The 21,480-nt window shown below is 40.7% G+C and overlaps 1 protein-coding gene across 1 annotated transcript in view; it reads right to left on the bottom strand.

The window, feature by feature from the left end:
• Positions 1-21,480, bottom strand: part of LOC138757379 (zeta-sarcoglycan) — a 596,661-nt gene that overhangs the window by 188,874 nt on the left and 386,307 nt on the right. The gene's annotated exons all lie outside the window — the stretch shown is intronic.

Below are 21,480 nucleotides of genomic sequence, written 5' to 3'. Positions count from 1 at the left end.
AGTTCTGTCAGCAAAGGATGAGGAGAATCTTTGAGGAACATCTTGGTCACAATATTTACCCAGAGGCTTTCATTCATAATTCAAACTGTTTGCCCAGTAGTGACATGAACATGCCACAACTATGAGAGGTGAAAAATAACTCCATATTACACATGCAATTTTAATTTTAAAAGGTGGAAAGGGTACAGTGAGTGACAGTAATTGAGAGCAAGTGACAAAGAAAATAAATCATGTATTTTAAACCATTTCATCTTCACTGTATCCTTTCTCGTCCCTCGTGTAGGCACTGATGGTGGCATTCGATCTTGTCCAAGAACATGTTACTATCTTACTCAATTAATAATTCACCTATGAAGTGTCATAATTTTTATCCAATTGATAAGTTTGTAACAGCCAAAACAGTTAGATCTGATGTCCACCTAAACAACTATTTTCAAGACACCATATTGCAGAGTGAGAATAGATTAAAAACTGCTGGAGCCAGAAAAACTAAGAAATCATTAAGTTGTAAATATATAAATGGAAAGAAAAACATCAAGCATTTTTTTTTCAAACAAACTATATTTTATTCATAATGATACAGACAGGACAGTGCATTGAGTTTATTCACTGTACCAAGCAGTACAACTCCGATTATCCAAAATGGTTGGGACCGGGCCTATTTCAGAGAGACAATTTTTTAAATAACTGGTCATTTTTTAAAAACAACCCAGTAGCAAGAGCAAATCACTTGTACCAGTGTTTAAACAACAACAAACAACAAGCAAAGGTTTTTAAAGCATGAAATAATGTTTAATTCTCACCAAAAAGCAACCTGAACAAAATAAGATGTCATTCAGCTTTGAAAATTTTTAGATAAATGAGGATTTTGGATAATTCGATTTCGGATAATGGAGTTGTACTGTATTTTTAATATTTATTTAATGGCAACATGCATCTTTTTTTTTGCACTTGCAAACATTCAACCAGCCAGTTTTCCATTATTCTTGCTTAGAGCCCAATTCCCATGTATCTAGTAGTGGGAGGACTCCATTCCATTTATGCACCAAGCTTATTTTAGCATGTCGTCCTGCATCTCAGGGTGTGCCAGTTTACAACATGCAGTTGTACGCAATCCTCCACACTAGAAAACCTGCACACTTCAGGTAGACCAACAGTGCCATGCCCCTGGGAGCTTCTCAACATTCTCTGTGAATCATTGCCTGATTGGCTTGTGGTGAAAAAGGTTATTCTGCAGAAACTTTTCAACTAGTTACAGGTGATGTGGCAAAGACCAACAGTATGCATCATAATGACAGGTAAAGTCTTAGTGACATTTGGTGTTTGCATGCCCAGTCTATAGACAGCTTTACACCGTACAGTGAGGTTGTCAGAATTGGAAATGGTGTTTACTCATTTTCAACCTGCCAGTGGAATGTAAACTGATGATTGAAAAGACTATTCCTGCTTTGGCCACACTTCTCTTTTCCCTCCTCCTTTCGGGAAGAAGATTCACATAGGTGAAGTCATGCACCATCAGATTCAAGGAGAGTTCCTTTCCCTCTGCTATTTGACTATAAACAGTGATTCTCAACCTTTGTCTTTCCACTCTCATACCACTTTAAGTAATCCCTATGCCATCGGTGCTCTGTGATTAGTAAGGGATTGTTTAAGGTGGTATGTGGGTGGAAAGACAAAGGTTGAAAACCACTGTTTTAATCATATCTCCAAAGTGGTCGTGGTGTGTTTCAGTCTGTGTAGCAGTCGCTACATTAGTGACCCCAGCGAGTCCAGACTGTTTTTCTGGCCTCCCGATATGGATTCTGCAGCAATCAATGCAGTCGTGGTGAAACTCCCTCCCTTCTGGACACATCGCCCACGCAGTTGGTTTGGGTAGGCAGAAGTGCAGTTTCACCTCTGACACATCACGTGTCACGTGCTTGATGAAGAAAATGCAGCTAAGGTGGACAACCTCATCCACAACCCACCGGAGGAAGGTAAATCACTCGATCTCAAAAAACTCCTCCACGACACCTTCGGCCTCTCCCCGCAGCAGTGCACCTCCAGGCTCCTACACCTGGATGGTCTTGGAGACAGAACCCCATCTGCCATCATGGATGAAATGCTGGCACTAGCAGAGGGCCACAGACCCTGCTTTCTTTTCGAACAGATTTTCTTCAAACAGATGCCCGAGGACATACAATTCCTGCTGGGAGATGAGGATTTCTCAGATCCATGCCAAGTCGCAGCCTGTGCAGATGTCCTCTGGCAGACCAAGCGAGAAAACGAAGTCGCCTTCAGCCAGCTCACCCACCCAGGGCTCAATCGACCCCAAGTGCTTCCCAAGCACAAACCGGAAGAACATCATCCACCCCCACCTGGTTTTTCTACCATCAACGCTGGGGGGCCCAAGCCCACAAGTGCAGGTAGCTCTGTATGTACCAGGGAAACAACTTGGCCAGTCACTGTTAATGGCTGTGATGGCTAGCTGCATGAACAGCCTCCTGCATGTGACCAACAAGTCCAATGGTCGACGTTTCCTGGTAGACACCAGAGCCGAACTGAGCATGTTCCCCTTAATCGCCCTCAAGACCCGCACCTGTGCATGGGGCCCAACCCTATGGGTGGCCAATGGATCCTCTATAAAGACCTTTGCCACATGCAGTGTGCAGATTCAGATCGGCAAGGACAAGTTCCGCTGGAAGTTCGTACTGGCCTCTGTGGGCACAGCACTGTTGGGAGCCAATTTCTTTTGGGCCCACAGCTTGCTGGTGGACATCAAAGGCAAGCGTTTGTTCAACACCCACACCTTCCAATCCATCCACCTCAACACCACAGACGCGTGTGGCCTGGGAATAGCTTCCATTAGCGCCCCGTAGGACGAGTATTCTCACTGCTCGACTAGTTCCCCTCCATCCTGCAGATGCAGTTTACTTCTGCCATGCCCCAACATGGAGTCTGCCACCACATCTCGACCCAGGGCCCTCTGATCCATGCCAAAGTCAGGCAGTTGCCTCTCGAGGAGCTGCAACTGGCAGAGGAGGAGTTCTCCCAACTCCAGGAGCTGAGGATCGTGCACAGATCGGATAGCCCTTGCGCCTCCCCCCTCCACATGGTCCCCAAGGCTTCCATGGGTTGGCACACATGTGGGGACTACCGTCACCTCAACGATGCGACCACGCCAGTCCGATACCCAATCCCTCACATACAGGAGTTCATGGCCAACTTGCACGGCGCCTGGGTTTTCTCGAAAGTCCACCTGGCACGGGGTTAGCACCATATCCCAGTCCACCCTGATGACATCGGCAAGACCATGATCATCACCTCATTTGGCCTCTTCAAGTTCCTGCAGATACCCTTCAGCCTCAAAAATGTGGCCCAGACATTCCAATGCCTGATAGACACGGTGGGCAGAGACTTAGACTTTGTATTTATCTATCTCGATGACATCCTCATCACCAGTCGGGACCACGACGAACACAAGGTCTATCTCCCTGCGCTATTCACCCACCTGGCAGAGTTTGGCCTCACGGTCAACGTGGCCAAGTGCCAATTCGGTAAACAGTCCCTGCTGTTCCTGGGTCATACCATCTCTGCGGACAGAGTCGCCCTGGCACCCGAGAATGTCGCACCCGTACGCCAGTTCCCGAAGCCAGACACAGGCCTACAGGAATTCGCCTGCATGGTCAACTTTTTCCATCGGTTCATACTGGGGGTCGACTCGCATCATGTGGCTGTTGTTTGCACTGATCGCCACCAAGAACAAAACCCTGGAATGGACAGAAGAGGCAGAGAATGCTTTTGTTGCAACGAAAGACACCCTGGCGAGCACCACCCTACTAGCCCACCCGCAGCCAGATGTCCACACCGCGCTCTTGGTTGGTGTGTCAGCCACAGCCGTCGGGGGCATCCTGGAGCAATCAGTCAACAGCCAGTGGCACCCACTTGTCTTTTTCAGCAGGCATCGGTGCCCCCCCGGAACTGAAATATAGCACCTTCGACAGGGAACTCCTGGCCCTATACATGGCCATTAGACATTTCCGGTACTTCCTGGAGGGCAGGCCGTTCACCATGTTCACCGACCACAAACCGCTCACTTAGGCCCTTGCAATATCAAAGGACCCCTGGTCGGCGTGCCAGCAGTGGCATCTGTCCTACATATCGGAGTTCACCACTGACAGCTGACACTGAGCGGGTAAGGACAATGTCGTGGCAGACACACTCTCAAGGCCCACCATCCACAGCTTTTCCCCCGGCCTGGACTACTCCCAGCTAGCACAGGTGCAGAAAGAGGATGCAGACGCACAAGCTTTCTGCACCGCCATCAAGGGCCTCTGGCTCCAGGACCTCAAACTGCTGGACAGCCCTGACACGCTGCTATATGACATCTCCACTGACTTTCTGCGCACTTTAGTCCCACCGCAATAGAGGCCGCAGGCCTTCAGTATGGTCCACGATTTGGCCCACCCCTTGGTCAAGACCTCAGTTCGTATGGTGGTGGAAGGCTTCACGTGGCATGGCCTCAAGAAGTAGGTTGCCCAGATGGTGAGAAACTGCATGCAGTGTCAGACTTCCAAGGTCCAGCACCATATAAAGGCCCTGGTACAGCAGTTTGACTCCATGGCCAGAGGTTCGAGCACAAACACATCGACATCCTGGGCCCCCTGCCAGTGTCCAGGGATGCCTGCTTTTTGTTGACAGTGGTCGACTGCGCGACAAGGTGGCCAGAAGCCATCCCACTGAGGGACACGTCTGCCGAGACCTTCACCAGGAACCCACTAGCCCACTGGATTTCCAGGTTTGGGATCCCTGCGCACATGATCCCTGGATCCTGCTCGGCATCAGAACGGCTCCAAAAGAGGACCTTCAGGTATCATCTGCGGAGCTGGTTTACGGCACGCCGTTGTCACTACCTGGGGAGTTCTTCAGCCTGAGCATCGGCTCCAAGACTGAGAGTCAGAACTTGCTGGCAGACCTACAGGGTAAGCTCGCCTCACTAGCTCTCCAACCATCAACCCACCACGGCAGCCGACCGTCCTGCATCCCAAAGAAATGGCCACGGTCGATTTAATTTTCATCTGGCGAGGTCCACATATGGCCTATGAAGGCCCCTACCAAGTCCAGCAATGCTCAGGAAAGACTTTCACCCTGGACATTGGGGGCAAGAGGAAATTGTTCACAGTCGACCAACTCAAGGTGGCATACCTGGACCTTAGCAAGCTGGTAGTGACGGGCCAGCAGAAACGACGAGGTCGGCCGCCCAGGCGGCAAGACGCATAAGGCGGTTCTGGGGGGATTGTATGGTGGCGCACGTCTTCGTGGTGAACTGGCCTCGCTTGTACCGCTGCGCCATGTGGGTTAGTGCAAGGCACGCACCTCGGGCGAGTATGGTGATGTCACCACCGACACGAGGGCGGAACTCACGCTGTCCTTAAAGGGACGTGCACGAAGTTTGAATAAATCATTTGTTGAAACCTCTAAAGTGGTTGTGGTGTGTTTCAACCTGTGTAGCAGTCACTACAACAGATCATTAATATAGACGACAAACAACAATGGTCCCTGCACTGATCCCTGAGGCACACCACTAGTCACAGGCCTCCAGTCTGAGAACCAATCATCTACCATTACTCTCGTGCTTCTCCTCTCCAGCCATTGTCGAATCCAGTTCACTACTTCACCATGAATACCTAGCAGCTGAATCTTCTTGACTAACCTCCCCTGTGGCATTTTGTCAAAGTCCATAAAGTCCATAAAGTCCATAAAGACAACATCCACAGTGTTTTCTTCATCTACTTTCCTAGTAAATTCCTCGAAAACCTGTATAAGATCGGTTACACATAATCACAAACCCATGTTGGCTATCCCAAATCAATTTCTGGCTATTCAAATAATTGTATATTTGATCTCTTAGAACACCTTCCAATAATTTACCTACTACTGACATCAGACTCACCAGGCTATTGTTTTCAGGGTTACTTTTGTAGCCTTTTAAATAAAAACAGAACATGTGCTACCCTCCAATCATCTGGCACCACACTGATCGCCAAGGGCATTTTAACTTTTTTTCTGCCAGAGCCCCTGCTATTTCTACACTAGCCTCCCTAAAGGTTCAAGGAAAAATCTTTTCAGGCCCTGGAGATTTATCAACCCTATTTTCTTTAAGACAGCAAGCATTTCCTCCTCTTTAATTGGCATAGGTTCTATGACTTCATTGCTTGTTTTCCTTACTTCTTATAATTCTGTGTCCATTTTCAGAGTGAATACTGATGAGAAAAAAAATTAAGATCTCTCTGCTTTTGGCTCCATACAAAGCCGACCACTCGATCTTCAAGGGGATCATTTCTGTCCCTCACTGAATTTTCATTCTCATTGTCTGAATTTTCATTCACATTGTCTCCTGATTTCTTTCTTGAGGTTTTTCTTTGCTTTTTTAAAATTCTCCTCAAAAACCTCATTTGCTCCATATTACTTATACCTGTTGTAAACCTCTTTCTTCTTGCTAACTAGATCCCCAATATATCTCAAAAACCAAGGTTTCCTATGCCTGCTAACCTTGCCTTTAATCCTGAAAGGAATCATTTTGAGAATACTATATATTCTCAAAATGTTACCTTGGTAGGACCTCCAGTTGCCTCGCACATCCTTGCCAGAAAACAACTTATACCAAGCCACTCATTGTAGACTCTTTCTCATTTTCTCAAAATTGGCCTTTCTCCAATTTAGAATCTCAATTCAAGGCCCAGACCTATCCTTCTTGATAATTAACTTGAAACTAATGGCATTATGATCACCCAAAATGTTGAGTTACACATATTTTTGTCACATGTTTTGTCTCATTTCCCAACAGGAGATCCAGTATTGCACTCTCTTTAATGAGTACCTCTATATATTGATACAGAAAACTTTCCTGAATATATTTGACAGACTCCATATCATCAAGCCCTTTTATAGCATAGGAGTCCCAGTCATTATGTGAAAATTAAAATCTCCTACAATCACAACCTTGTGTTTCGCGCAGCTATCTGCTATCTCTCTACAGATTTGCTTCTCCAATTCTCATTTACTATCGGGCAGTCTATAATACAATAAGCATGGTAATATGTTTCCCGTTACTCAGCTCCACCCATAAACTTCAATAGATGAGTCCTCTTGTCTGTCTTGTCTGAGCACAGCTGTGATATTTTCCCTATTGAGTAATGCCATTCTCCCTCCCTTTCACCACTTTCCTCCCTACCCCCCACCCTCGTCTGTTGCTCCCCCATTATAACGCACCTAAAGCAACAGAAGGCTGGAACATTGAGCTACCAGTCCCATCCCTCCTGCAACCAAGATTCACTAATGGCCGCAATGTCATATATAATTCCATATGCTCTAAGCTCATCTGCCTTTCCTTCAATACTCCTTGCATTGAAAGAGATGCACCTGAGAACATTTCCACCTCATTCAACCTTTTGATTTCTAATGGGGCTGTAATTTTGGCATCATCTTTTCCTTCCTCCACTCCTCCATCTGTTCTGGCATTCTGGTTCCCTTCTCTCTGAAAATCTAGTTTAAACCCACTGGAGCAGCGCTAGCAACCCTTCCTGCAAGGATATTAGTCCTCTTCCAGGTCAGATGCAAGCTGTCCTATAGGAACATGTTTTATCTTCCCTGGAAGAGAGTCCAATGATCCAAACACTTGAAGACCTCCCTCTTACACTATGACTTTCACTACATGTTAACCTATATTAGCCTCCTATTTCTAAGCATGGCATGGGTAGAAATCCTGAGATCACAACCCTGGAGGTCCTGTCCTTCAACCTAGTGCTTAACTCACTGAACTCTCCATGCGAGACCTCCCCAATCTTCCTACGCATGTCATTGGGCCCTATATGAACCATGACATCCGACTTCTCACCCTCCCTTGTGTGAATGTTGGGACCTCAATCTGAGATATCACGGACCCTGGCACCAGGGAGGCAACATATCATCCGGGATACTTGATCTCTTCCACAGATCATCTTATCTGCCCCCCTAACTATGAAATCCCCAATCACTGCAGCTCGCCTCTTCTCAGTGCCAGAGATCTGATCGCTGTGGTCTGTCCCAGGTATGTAGTTCACCCCCACAACTGTATCTAAAATGGTATACTTGTTATTGAGGGGAACAGCCACAGGGGTGCCCTGCACTGCCCTGCCTGTTCCCTTTCCCTCTCCTGACTGCCACCCAGCTACCCTCCTCCTGCCTTCTAGGTATAATTGTGTGCCTGTAACTCCTGTCTATGACCCCCTCTGCCTGCAAAATATTTGGACAAGTTATATTCAAATGTGTTCTGAATCTTTGATGCAGCGGAATTTCTGTGAAATAAAATGGGAGTTGATAGCAATAGCTCATTGGTCTTGCATGATTTGCTTTACTCACTGTCTGCATTGATCTCTCAGCTTCTCAAAACTGGTTGGATGATAAGGAGATAGAAAGTCACTTTTGATTGTATTCTGTTCTACACTCTGTTTTAATTAAATGATCGAAATTGCTACTCTTTGGGGCAGTCTCTTTGTGGATGTCATGTGTCACTAAGAGGGATTCATTCCTTCCATAATCGTTTCAGTGGTGGTACATGACCTCATATGCTTTACATTAATCAGCTTTATAATAATGTTCTCCACCTCCACCTTTATTTTGCAGTCATCCATGTGGATATGCTACAATGGCCTTACAAGCCATTTCGCATAGAGAGAAGTGCCTCCAGGGCTACAAAGTGCAGACTGTGCACTTGCTAATTCCTTTATTATTCTGCTTTTTAGTTCTTTATTAATTCTTTGTGACTCCATTTGAAGCAGTCATAATTTGTGCATGACTCACAGCATCTGTGATGGAAAGGCATTATGTTCTTCTCCAGACTGGTGACAGTCATCTATTACTTCAATATTGAATTTTTCTGCATTATTTCCATCACCTCCACTACCTCATTTAAGTTTATTATTGCATTCTCCATGACTATAATTGGTCCCTTCAGTGAGCTTCTTTAGTATTCCACCAACGATAACATTCTCTTTGAATACAATGCTCCAAGTCATTTTCACATTGAGATGGGAAGATGGTTCACTGTTGCATTCTTGGGACCATACTTGGTTTGGGTCCAAGAATACACAGCAGCTGTTTGAGGTTAGTAACCTACATGAATGGTCAAGCTAACAAGAATTGTAAAAACCTTGTGATCCCAAACAAAATTCCTCATGCTTCTTTCTTTGTTTAGTTGCGATTCTACTCACTCAATGTGTGTTGTGTTTGGGAAACTATCAGCTTCGGTGGTTTCACAGAGAGATGAGTCTGGACACAGGTGTTACAATCAAAAGTGACTTCATTAAACACATGAGAGACAAGCATGGGAAGATGTCAAATAATACTTAATTTCTTCTTTGGCTTGGCTTCGCGAACGAAGATTTATGGAGGGGTAATGTCCATGTCAGCTGCAAGCTCGTTTGTGGCTGACAAGTCCAATGCGGGACAGGCAGACATGGTTGCAGCAGTTGCAAGGGAAAATTGGTTGGTTGGGGTTGGGTGTTGGGTTTTTCCTCCTTTGTCTTTTGTCAGTGAGGTGGGCTCTGCGGTCTTCTTCAAAGGAGGTTGCTGCCCGCCGAACTGTGAGGTGCCAAGATGCACGGTTTGAGGCGATATCACCCCACTGGCGGTGGTCAATGTGGCAGGCACCAAGAGATTTCTTTAGGCAGTCCTTGTACCTCTTCTTTGGTGCACCTCTGTCTCGGTGGCCAGTGGAGAGCTCGCCATATAACACGATCTTGGGAAGACGATGGTCCTCCATTCTGGAGACGTGACCTACCCAGCGCAGTTGGATCTTCAGCAGCGTGGATTCGATGCTGTCGGCCTCTGCCATCTCGAGTACTTCGATGTTGGTGATGAAGTCGCTCCAATGAATGAGCGACTTCAATACTTAATTACTCTACTATTAAATAACTATATAGACATTCACATCGGACCCAGATTGGTCTCTGATACTAGTGACCACCTATCTTCTACAAGGTACAAGATAAAAACTATAAGCAGGCACATCGGGCACAAAGGACACTGATACCAATGATGCTTACCCTACCGCAGTCTCCTGCAGGAGTACACACTTCACAGACAGGATCTTTCAAACACACTCCTGAATTCCTGTACCAATGAAGGTGTGCCTCTCTGCAAGCATTGATCTATTGCAGAACTGTGGCTCATCTAAGTGCAATGCACGGATTACCTGCAACTCCTCCAGCAATATCCACAATAGTGTGGAGCCATGTCCGGGACTTGGAACAAGAGGCATAGAGAGAGAGAGAAATGGGGAACCTTTATACTGTACTAATTTATAATGTTTGCTCTAGTAGTTTATACTGTTCTGAGCTGGGTGACTGGTCAATGATGACACTGAATCATTTAAATGAGCCCATGGTAAGGCGTGCACTAATTGGTGGCTGGAGTCCAACCTTGATTGGCAGCTGATTCAACTTCCAAATAGGTTTCAGACAGGAAGGTCATATAATCCTCCGCAAATCACATTGTTCCTCCACAATCCACATATAACAGTTTGCAGAGCACCAAGGCTGGCCAACTTCACAACTGGAAGCATGAATGTACACATAGCATTGTGCTGGATCAGAAGGGACTCACCACTATAGTTTCTCTTACAGAGTTGGTTGCTGTTTTGGCTGTTGAATTGTGATGACATTCCAGCCTTGGCAATAGCTTTAGGCTTTATCTTAAATAGATGCATTCACCTCCAAGCCCAAATTAAGTATTCCTTTCTGCAAAGGTACTCTTCTGGATGTCAATGTCATATTCTCAAGGCCCCTGAATACTGATTCCAGTGTGCAAAAACTTTTTTCCTCTGTGCTGGTTAAGATTCTAGCATTATTTTAGTTGCAAGGAGAGTTTTGGGCTCTATTTAATATCTTGTCCATGGTTGTGACTTCATGGCATATGACAGCTTTTTACATAAATAAAGCCCTCTATATATGTTGTTTCTGAGATAGAATTGAATGTGACAGATCCAATGTGTAGACGTGAAAGGTCCAGTTTGGTAAGGATCCCTGTGATATACTGTAGATATTTCATTCTGTCCATTGCCCATGGTTCAAATGCAGTGATCTTCTCATTGCTTGAAAATAAGAGGACAGTCTTGTTTGCTGTGGGCCAGCTAATCACTCCTTCACTCCTCTACCCTCCCATTTCTTTTATCCATCCATTTTCCCCTCCTTACTTCCAACTTTTCATCTCTCCCTTTTTCCATTCATCCTTCTTTCCGCTCCATTCCACCCTCACTTCCTCAGCATCATTTGACCTTGTTCAACTCTTCTACTTCAGCACATATGGGGCTAACCTGGTTTGGCTTCGTGCATTAGTCAATGAGCATGTGAGCTTTGTTCTCCCAAGTACCAACATGTGTAACTTTGAACACATGGGCCTGCTGATTCATGAGTTTACATGCATACGGTTACATATCACTGACACCAGCTGTAGTCTGCCAAACTGCTGGGTTCTCAGAGTCTGATTTTCCAAATAAAGTTGGGTAGTCTGTAGCAACAGCTACCTTAATTGGTAAATGTTGATTTTTGACCATTTTTATCAATTAATATTTGCAATCTCAATGTCTCACCAAGAATTTTGTGCGCTTTTTTCATGGCAATTTCCTGAACTAAAGATGAAGCCCATAATTAAGTAGCCAGCGGCTGTAATACTCCTCATATTGATCTGTATTTAGTTTGATTTGAAGATTACTGCAATATTATGATTGTTTCCAAAGGCATTTTATTTTTTTTTTACTCTATACTCATTAAATGCAGGATTATACAACCTTTGCTTTTTAAATGTCTACTGTAATTATTCCACTTTCCTTGAAAGCCTGCTTGACTGTTGCTATTCTACCTTGTAATCTTTTGTCTGGCCTGACACATAACTTGCTCTACACTGGCTTGAGTGATGATAGATTATCTCCATCTCATTGGTAGCTGCCCCACCTGGCATACTTGTCCTTTGAACCAAGCACTATTATCTGACTCTAGTATATTGACGTGCAAAAGAAACCCTGTAGATGCTGGATATATGAAATAAAAACAGAAAATGCCAGACTAACTCAGCAGGACATGCTATATTTGTGAAGAGAGAAGCAAAGTTAATGGTTCATGTCAATGACCCTGCAAAAGATCATACTGATCAGTGGTTCTCAACCTTTTTCTTCCTGCCTTAACTAATCAGAGGGCACCTATGGCATAAGGAATACTTACAGTGGTATGTGAGTGGAAAGAAAAAGGTTGAAAACCATGAATATAGATGCTACTTGACCCATTTCATATTACAGGTTGTACTGTTTATATTTGTTTAAATTTTGATATTTGAGCTTGCATTTTGTGCTTTTACAGCATTAATGTTGGCATTATGTATTGGTTAACGATTCTCATTTTGGAACCCATGTTCATCGATTTTACATGCTGGATCATGTTGTTAGAAACTTAGATTGTGTTGCCACATCTGTTAATTCACTTGTTCCACAGAGATCCTATCAAGAAGGCATCAAAATATAGTGTCATGATGGATTCTTCAACATAATCACAGTACAAGTTCTCTCAGATGGCATTGTTTTGAGCGACACACTTTCACCCTTGCCCTCAACTTCTTAACTTTGGTTTCTTTTACAAATAGTTCTAACCAAAAGAGCTTCAGGATTCATGCACTTTATTTTGAATGCACAGGTTTGCAAACTGTCTGAATTGGGTCCTACTGCCTCCTTGGACTGTTATCTTTAACAATTACAAGGCTTAAAGTTGATGATCCACATGACTATCCTCTGTTTCTTCTACTTTTGAATTTAACCTCAAGTACCATCACTTCAAGTCTGCGTAATATTTTGGCCTGCTTAAAGTATTCAACAACATTGTTCTTCCCATCGCTGTTTAAAAAAAAACATTGTTTTAGGAAGATTCAAATTCATTTCTTTTCCATCATACCCAGCTCAACATTGTAGGATATAATTCCCTGTTTTTCAATTTGCTGTGAAGTAACATGTAGAGTATATGGAGTTAAATAAAAAAGCCAGCAGATGCTGGGAAAGGCAAGCTATATGTGGATTGACTATTGTTTTCAAAACAATCAATCTGAATTTATTTAGAACCTTGTCACACTCCTCAAAATTATCCCAACATTGTCAATCTTCTCAACAATTATCCCAATATTTTCCATGTATAATTAATTACTTTAAAGAAAAATCTTTGTAATAAAGAATAATCAGAAACATGGCCAAATACTGAGCCTGAAGTAAAAATATTTATTTGATATTTATGACTAACCTCTACTACACATCAATAACTCAGTCATGCAGAGAGCAGAGAGCACCAAGTTCATTGGAATCCATTTAACAAGTGACCTATCTTGGAACACAACATCTGCGTACTTGTCAGGAAGGCACACAGCAACTGCACTTCCTGAAAAAACTGAAGTGGGCAAGACTGGGTACGGTTCCTGTCCAGAATTAGATCAGAGGTCAATCCATAGGACCATGAGAGGCAGAGAGGATGACTGGGGTCTGCCTCCCACTCCCGCCTCCCACTCCCCACTCCCCCTCCCCCCATTGACATGATCTACTGGAATCATTGTCTGAAAAGGGTATTGTAAACCCATGTCATCCCTTACACAGCATCTGTCTGCAAAACTCCATAAAATCCCTGCCATAAAAGATGAATATCTTTGAAAATTCAGTTTTATATTGGTGTAATTTCTGTGGGGCGAGGTATAGTTGATGGAGAAAATTATCCTTTTTACATTCTACTTGGTTTTGTATGAAGGTAAGGCCCTTTTGGTATGACCTCTGTGACACCCTAACTAAGATCATGGGAGTCACTTTCCGAGTAGACCCAGAGTTTTGTCTTCTGGGGATCTATACCATGATTGGTAGGGTTATTAACTAATTCTCAAATTAAATACACAGAAATTGATTTATATGTGGCCAGGAAATGCATAGCAATAACATGGAAGTCTGACTCCCATCTACTCATGGAAAGATGGTCTTCGGCGATGAATAGTTGCATCCCACTTAAAAGGGTCACATACAATCTCAGGAAGGGATATTACACCTTCCTAAAAATATAGTATCCTTATTTAGACCATATAGGTATCTAACTAGCACCAATATAGAGTTATGATTGCTATTGGCGAGCCAGTAGACCTCTGTAAGGATTTTAATGATTTTGAATTATCATGTCTCCATATGTTTTATTCAAAGGACTGATAATGGGATGATCTTTTTTTTCTTTTTCTTTGTTCTTTCTCTGCTTAATAGGAGTTATATAGAGGGAACAAGGGTGGTGGGGGGGAGGTTTCTTGATGTTTTACATTTGGTATGATTGTTGATTGTTAAATATTTTAAAATGATGAATAAAAGTTAAGAATAATATAATGAAAGATCAATAATCCAAAGATTTGTAAATATTTGGAATTCTCTAATCCAGAAATTCATGCATGTTTAAGCATTCAGTACTTGCTGAGATTGATATATTTTTGGATACTAATGCTATTTAAGCATCAAATGAAAGTAGAAGAAAGCTACAGATACTGGAAATGTAAAAGAAAACCAACAAAAGCTGGAGACACTTAATGTTATCAAGCAGCCACTGTGGAAAGCCACACATTTAACATTTCAGGTCCAAGTCCTTGAGTAGAAGTGAGAAGAAAACAAATTTGTTATAAGTAGCAGACAATATGGGGGTAGCTAGATCAAATACCTCTTATAGGGTGGGAGCCATTGAGTTAATGAAATTGTTAGAATCAGAATCGAATATGGATTGTCAGCTGAAGCAACAGAAGATATGGAAAAGTTCCATGCAACCACAGGAGGTACAAAACTCACCCTTCTCACCATCCAGGCAATGTTACCAGGAAAAAAAGCAACATGCTGTCAATCAAATTGTTGCCCATGTGATTTTTTGATTATAAATACAGAGTTCAGAGAGGGAAGCATAAACTAGCAAGAATTCATAAACAGAACACCCTGAGTGGTAACCATAATGAGTTATGTCTAAAATCATATAGAATTAAAAAAATACATAATATTTAGAGTTAAAAGGTAGCATGCAAGGGAACAACAATGGAGTTAACCATTTGAAGGAAAAAAGAAAAATTACAATTAATGATCAAGATGGTTTAAGGTATAATATACTGAGATACACTAATATATTGGATAATGAGAGCTTCTCATACTTTATATTATATCTGATAATTTTATGTGGTACATTATTGTATTTATATTATTCTATTTGTGCTGTTTGGTAGGGTGAGAATAAATCTTTGTACTAACAAGGTGAAAAATCCAAGAACAGATTCCCCACTGTAAATACAGGAGATTCTCAGAAATCTCAGGTACATCCAGTGACAAAGCACAATTACAAAATCATCTGTGAAACCTGGGCAATAAATTCAGGATTTTGCCTTTATCCTGAAAATCCCAAAGCTTACTGGCATTTAAGATAGGAAATTCATGAGAAACTTTAGATAAATTCAGCAAAACCAAGGCCAATATTTCCTATTTCAATGTTTCATTCCAATCCTACTTCAGCTTTCTCTATTCTAAAGTTATATTCAAGAATTTTATTATCCAAATTGCTCATGTTATTATTATTAAATCCCTCCAACAAAATACTACTTCATCTTTCTCAATTTTCAGCCTGATCAAAGAATTTACTGTACTCGGCCAATTCAGTTTCTTAAATTGGAAAGATATAACATGGAGTGTCACATAGAAATACAACTTGGGGAGTTAGAGAGTCAACATTGAGAGTCATAGAGAGATTAAGCATTATTGAGCATTGCTAGTCCCTTACACAATTTGTCAACTCCAGATCACATATTGTATAGTCACAGATAGATACAGCAAAATGAATCATGGAGTCAGAGAGAGATACAGCATAGAGAGCTTGGAAACAGACTCTTTGGCTTAGTGAGCCACGTCAACCATGAACTTCCTTTTTAACCAAATCTTACCCTAATCTATTTTCTCTCTGCATTAATATCAATTATCACAGATTCTACAACTTACCCTCACAAATAGGAAAATTTACAGCACTTAATTGACTAAATAACCCATACCTTAGGGATATGGAAATTTTTTAAATGACCATTGGGCGAGAATCCATATGGTCAAAGGTAGAACTTGCAAACTCCACACTACACCAGAGTCAGGGTTAAACTCATCAGTGGAGCTGAGAGACAGCAGCTATACTAACTGCAGCACCGTATTCTATAATTCTTATGAGATTTCAATATAAATACATAAAGAAGAGATATTTTTAAACAGTTGCATCACCAGAATTGATGGCACTCAGTGCAGTGACTCATGGTATCACAACCACCCGCCCCCATGGACCTCCTCCTGTACAAGACTAAACAGAATCCTCAGTAATGTTTTTTGTCCCAATGTTACTTGTAAATCATAATTCCCACACATCACTGAATATAATGGCAATAGTAGTGAGATAAATAACTATCAAAATTAAAATTACACCTTTAAATTACAATATCATATACACAACGTAAATGTATTTACATTTACGTAGTTTCTCCTTAACGTCAATAATCTCATTTACAGTATCATGCCTAGAGTTATGTTCAACAATCTCTTCTGCTTCAAATTCTGCCATTTCCACTCCTTGCTCTTCTATTTTTGTAATTTGTTTCTACATTGAATTACAGCATTACTAAGTACAACATTATTGTTATGGAGCAGAAGCCCTTTTTAATTGTTCTCCTTCTTTTCATTTAATTACTACTTTATTCTCAAAAAAGTTATTGATATAGGTTAACAAATACTAATTACCACGATATTGTAGCTAAAACACCAGAAAATTTGACAAAAGAGTTTGGTGTAGAGCTGAGCACAACAGTTTTACAGTGCCAGCGATTAGGACCGGGGTTCAAATCCCGCGCAGTCTGTAAGGAGTTTGTACATTCTTACTGTGTCTATGTGGATTTTCCCTGGAAACTTTGGTCTCCCCCCACCATTCAAAATGTACTGGGGGGTGTAAATTCTACGGCATGGATTCAAAGGCCGAAATGGCTACTAATGTGCTGTATGTCTAAATTTAAATTGAAAAAAGCAGCAACTATAAAAACACCAGCAGCAACAAAAACAACAGCGTGTGCTTGTAGCTCGTGTGGACAAAACTACGTGATTCGAGGTATCATTGTAATTGGGCATTAATGACAGCTCTGACCAGAGTGCATTAAACGGTTCAAAAAGTAAATTAATATAGCGTTTTAGCCTTGTAGATTTATTGATACATGTAAACTGGGATTACAAAAAATGTTTTTGTTGCAGTCATTTTGATCTCACCCCCACTGATGGTCTCACCCGGTGTGATCCACACACATCCACCTAGTGACACCAGTGGTTTTAAATAGAGTCAGAATTATATTTCACAAGTACCAGTCTAATTAATCTTTGCTCACTAACCCTTCTTCTCATGATTACTTTCTCTTTAGAATACCATGAAACATCAAAAAATGCTCACAACTAACGCATTTTCTGAAAGTCGTCAAGTTCATTGTCATCTGATTGTACAAGTACAACTCAACAAAACAGTGTTCTCCAGTCCTCGGCCCAAAAACATCCAGACCGACAACCAGACATAACACATATACCGACAAATATTGTTTTGTACAAATGAGGGTCTTGGATGTTTAGTGTGAGCAGTTGCTTTGGTCATTCAGAATTCTCACTGCCTGTGGGAAGAACCTGATGGTGCTGGATCTGAGACTCCTGTATCATAGGGAGCAGCTGATAGATGCCATGTGCAGGGTGGAAGGGGTCCTCAATGATTTTGCATGCTCTTTTAAGACAATGATCCTGTTAAATCATGTGGATGGGGAGGAGGGAGACTCCAGTGATCCTCTCTTCCACTCTTATATTCCTGTGGATTGAGCTCTGATCCATTTCTCTGCAGCAAACATACCACACTGTGATACAACTGACAGAGCTCCTCAAGAAAGTTGGCATGATGGTGGCAGGTAGCATTGCCTGCTTCAGTCTTCTCAGGAAGTGCAGTCACTGTTGTGCCTTTCTGACACATGAGGAGATGATGAGTGCCCAAGATAGGTCACTTGGTGCTCTTCACTCTCTCCACTGCAGAGTTGTTGATGTGTAGTGGAGAGTGGTTATCCCTAGCCCTCCTGAAGTCCACGATCATCTCCTTCATCTTGTCTCTGTTGAGACTCAAGATTGTTACTCTTGTACCATTTCATGAGATTTTCCACCTCTTCTCGGTATTGCGACTCATCGTTTTTGCTGATGAGACCAACTACTATTGTGTCATCTGAAAACTTTTACAATTATTTTTATTTAATAAGTCACAATAATTCAAAACAGTAAATTATACATACATAAATTCATATACATATATAATGACATTTTCCATTTTCTCCTATCCCTCCTCCCTCTCCTCCCCCAAAATTAAACCCAAAAGAAGGAAAAAAAGAAAGAGGAAAAAAGGAAAGAAAGATAGTGTCATCTAATTTTTGACTCAATGAATCATATTATATATAATATTTGATTCAATTACACATATTATACTATCCCTTTAAAAGTTGGAAATTTGAATTTGGCAATCACATATGAACTTTATATATAGTTTCCCAATTTGTTGAAATTGTCTAAAATTATCTCTTAAATTATAGGCCTTTTTTTTCCTAAAGGAATATTTCTATAAACCAGTGCTGCATTTTCAAAGATGTTTCCATTTTCCAAGTTGTTGCTATACATTTTTTTGCTTCTGCTAAAGCAATCAGAAATTTAAATTACTAGAACAATTCATTAACTGGATTAAGGCCTTATATAATAATTATATAATAATAATAAGATAATTGACCAATGGATATATTTTTGATTCTTTCATATTAAATAGGCCAACTAGACAAAGATGCCCACTATCACCTTCCCTTTTTGTTTTAGCTATAAAACCATTAGCAGAACTGATATGATCAGATAAAACTATAAAGGAAATAAAAATAAATGATGATGAATTTAATATTGGCCTATTTGCAGATTATATTATTGTGTATTTAATACAACCCGAAAGTCAATAAAGATGTGATATACTAAATTGAATGAATACTGTGCGGTATCAGGATATAAAGTTAACACTGATAAAAGTGAAGTAATGCCATTGAATGCAACTGATTATACACATTGTAAACAAGAATCTTCTTTTAAGTAGCAGATGCAGGCAATACATTATTTGGGTATTAGAAAAGACAATAATTTAAATCATTTGTTCAAATTAAATTATCAACTATTATAATAAAAAGATACAAGATGATTTAGAAAAATAGAAGGACTTACCTATAACTTTGATAGGGAGGGTAAACTCTATAAAAATGAGTATATTTCCAAGATTGCAGTATTTTTTTTCAGTCATTACCTATTCCCTTGACAGGAATTTTTTTTCAAAAATTCAATAAATGAATAAGAGAATTTTTATGGAAAGGTGAGAAATCAAGAGTGGCTTTGGACAAGTTAACATGGTAATATGAACAAGGTGGTTTGCAGTTACCAAATTTTAAAAAAACTACTATAAGGCAGCTCAATCAAAATTTTTACCAGTTAGTAGAAAAACTGGCTTGGCTCAATATAGAGTTATATAAATTAGAAGAGAATGTTTCTGAATATTTAATTTATAAGTGGAATGAGAAAGTGGTAAGGAATAAAAATACAACAATATTATATCATATATTAAAAATATGGAGTAATATACGTTTAGAAAGAGGGATGGTAAACTATTAACAACCAAATATGTTAATGCAAAATCAATTATTTCCTTTTACATTTAATATTTTTTTAATGAATGGACAAGAAAAGGAATTAAAAGAATAAAAGATTACTTTTGGGATAATATTTTAATGATATTTGAACAATTAAAATCTAAATATGAAATATCAAATGGCACAATATTTTCTCATTATCAATTAAAATCATATTTAAAAGAGAAGATAGGAACAAATTTAAAGCTACATGAATCAAGTTGTTCTGAATATATAATTACAGATACATTAATATTTTAAAAATTATTACAAATATATATATATTAAATTACAAAATAATAAACATGATAAAGAAATGTACAAATCAAAATAACATTGAGAAGAGGATTAAAATATACAGATGAAAAAACAAAACGTGGTCTGAACTACGTAATCATATTATGATAAATACAATAAATACTCGGTACAATATGACACAATACACTTTGCTACATAGATTATATATTACACCTCAAAAATTAAAAGAATGCAATTCCACATTATCAGATGAATGTTTCTATTGTAAACAAGTAATTGGTACATTACTGCATTGAACTTGGACATGTGAAAAAGTTAAATTTTTCTGGGATGAATTGAATTTAATATTAAATCAAATAATAAAAAATAAAATACCAAAATACCAAAAGATCCATTTTTTTGTGGAGTTGATACAAGATATGCACTCTTGCTGGGAGCAATATAATGAAAAAAAAATTAAAATTGGATAGATGTCATCTGCAAACTTGATGACACTGTTGGAGCTGGATCTGATGATGCAAACATTCATCAGAAGCATGAATAGGAGCGGGCTGAGCACACAGCCCTGAGGTGCACCAGTGCTCAACATGATGGTACTCAATATTCTGCTCAATATTCTCTTATCAACTCCATGATCATTTGATAGTAATCCATCCTGATGTACCCTACATCTGGAATATAGAGGTTGCAACAAGATATGAAGATGGTGTGACTGATTAAGCATGTTTATCTTAATTGCCAAAAGGATTATGGAAGGACAAACTGACTTGACTAATGGAAATGAAAAGTGTGGGCTGTGAATCTAATTATCTATAAATGATCAAATTGACCTCTTGTCCTCCCTCTTTTGGAAATAGCTGGGCTCCATTTCCCACAATGCACAGAAATCTGCTCCTAGATCTTGAAGATCCTTGATTTCCACCACAGGAGTTTCTGCACATACCTCTGCCTTGCCAGTCCCTTACACAACTCATGAACTCCAGATCACATTTCAGTTTCTATCTGATTCCAGCATAGCTTTCAGTTTCTCCAAGCATATCATGATCTCCATAGTGAAACAAGAAAGTCTGAAGATGCTGGGATTGTAGTTGATACCCAAAAGTGCTGGAGAAACATAGCAGGTCCGGAGCATCTATAGGAGGCAAAGATACATATCCAACATTTTGTGTCTGAGCCCTTTGTCAAATTAGGCGCAAAAAGCAGGCAGGGGCCTGAATAAAATGGTGGGTGAGGAGGGAAGAAGGGGCAGGGGGAGAAGCACAAGAGGCCATAAGTAGACATGGATAGAAGGCCATGAGAGAAAAGCAGAGAATTGATTGGGGGACGGGGTAGCTCTGTGAATGCAGAGCTGGAGTAAAGGAGTCAGAAGGATTGGGAAAGAGGGAAGGTGTTGGCTAACACAAACCTGAGAAGTCAATGTCAATGCCATCC

The sequence above is a fragment of the Narcine bancroftii genome, chromosome 3 (genome assembly GCF_036971445.1).
Source record: "Narcine bancroftii isolate sNarBan1 chromosome 3, sNarBan1.hap1, whole genome shotgun sequence".
Lineage (NCBI taxonomy): Eukaryota > Metazoa > Chordata > Chondrichthyes > Torpediniformes > Narcinidae > Narcine > Narcine bancroftii.
The sequence above is the reverse complement of the archived record's forward strand: the minus strand, read 5'-3'. Positions and strand labels throughout refer to the sequence as shown.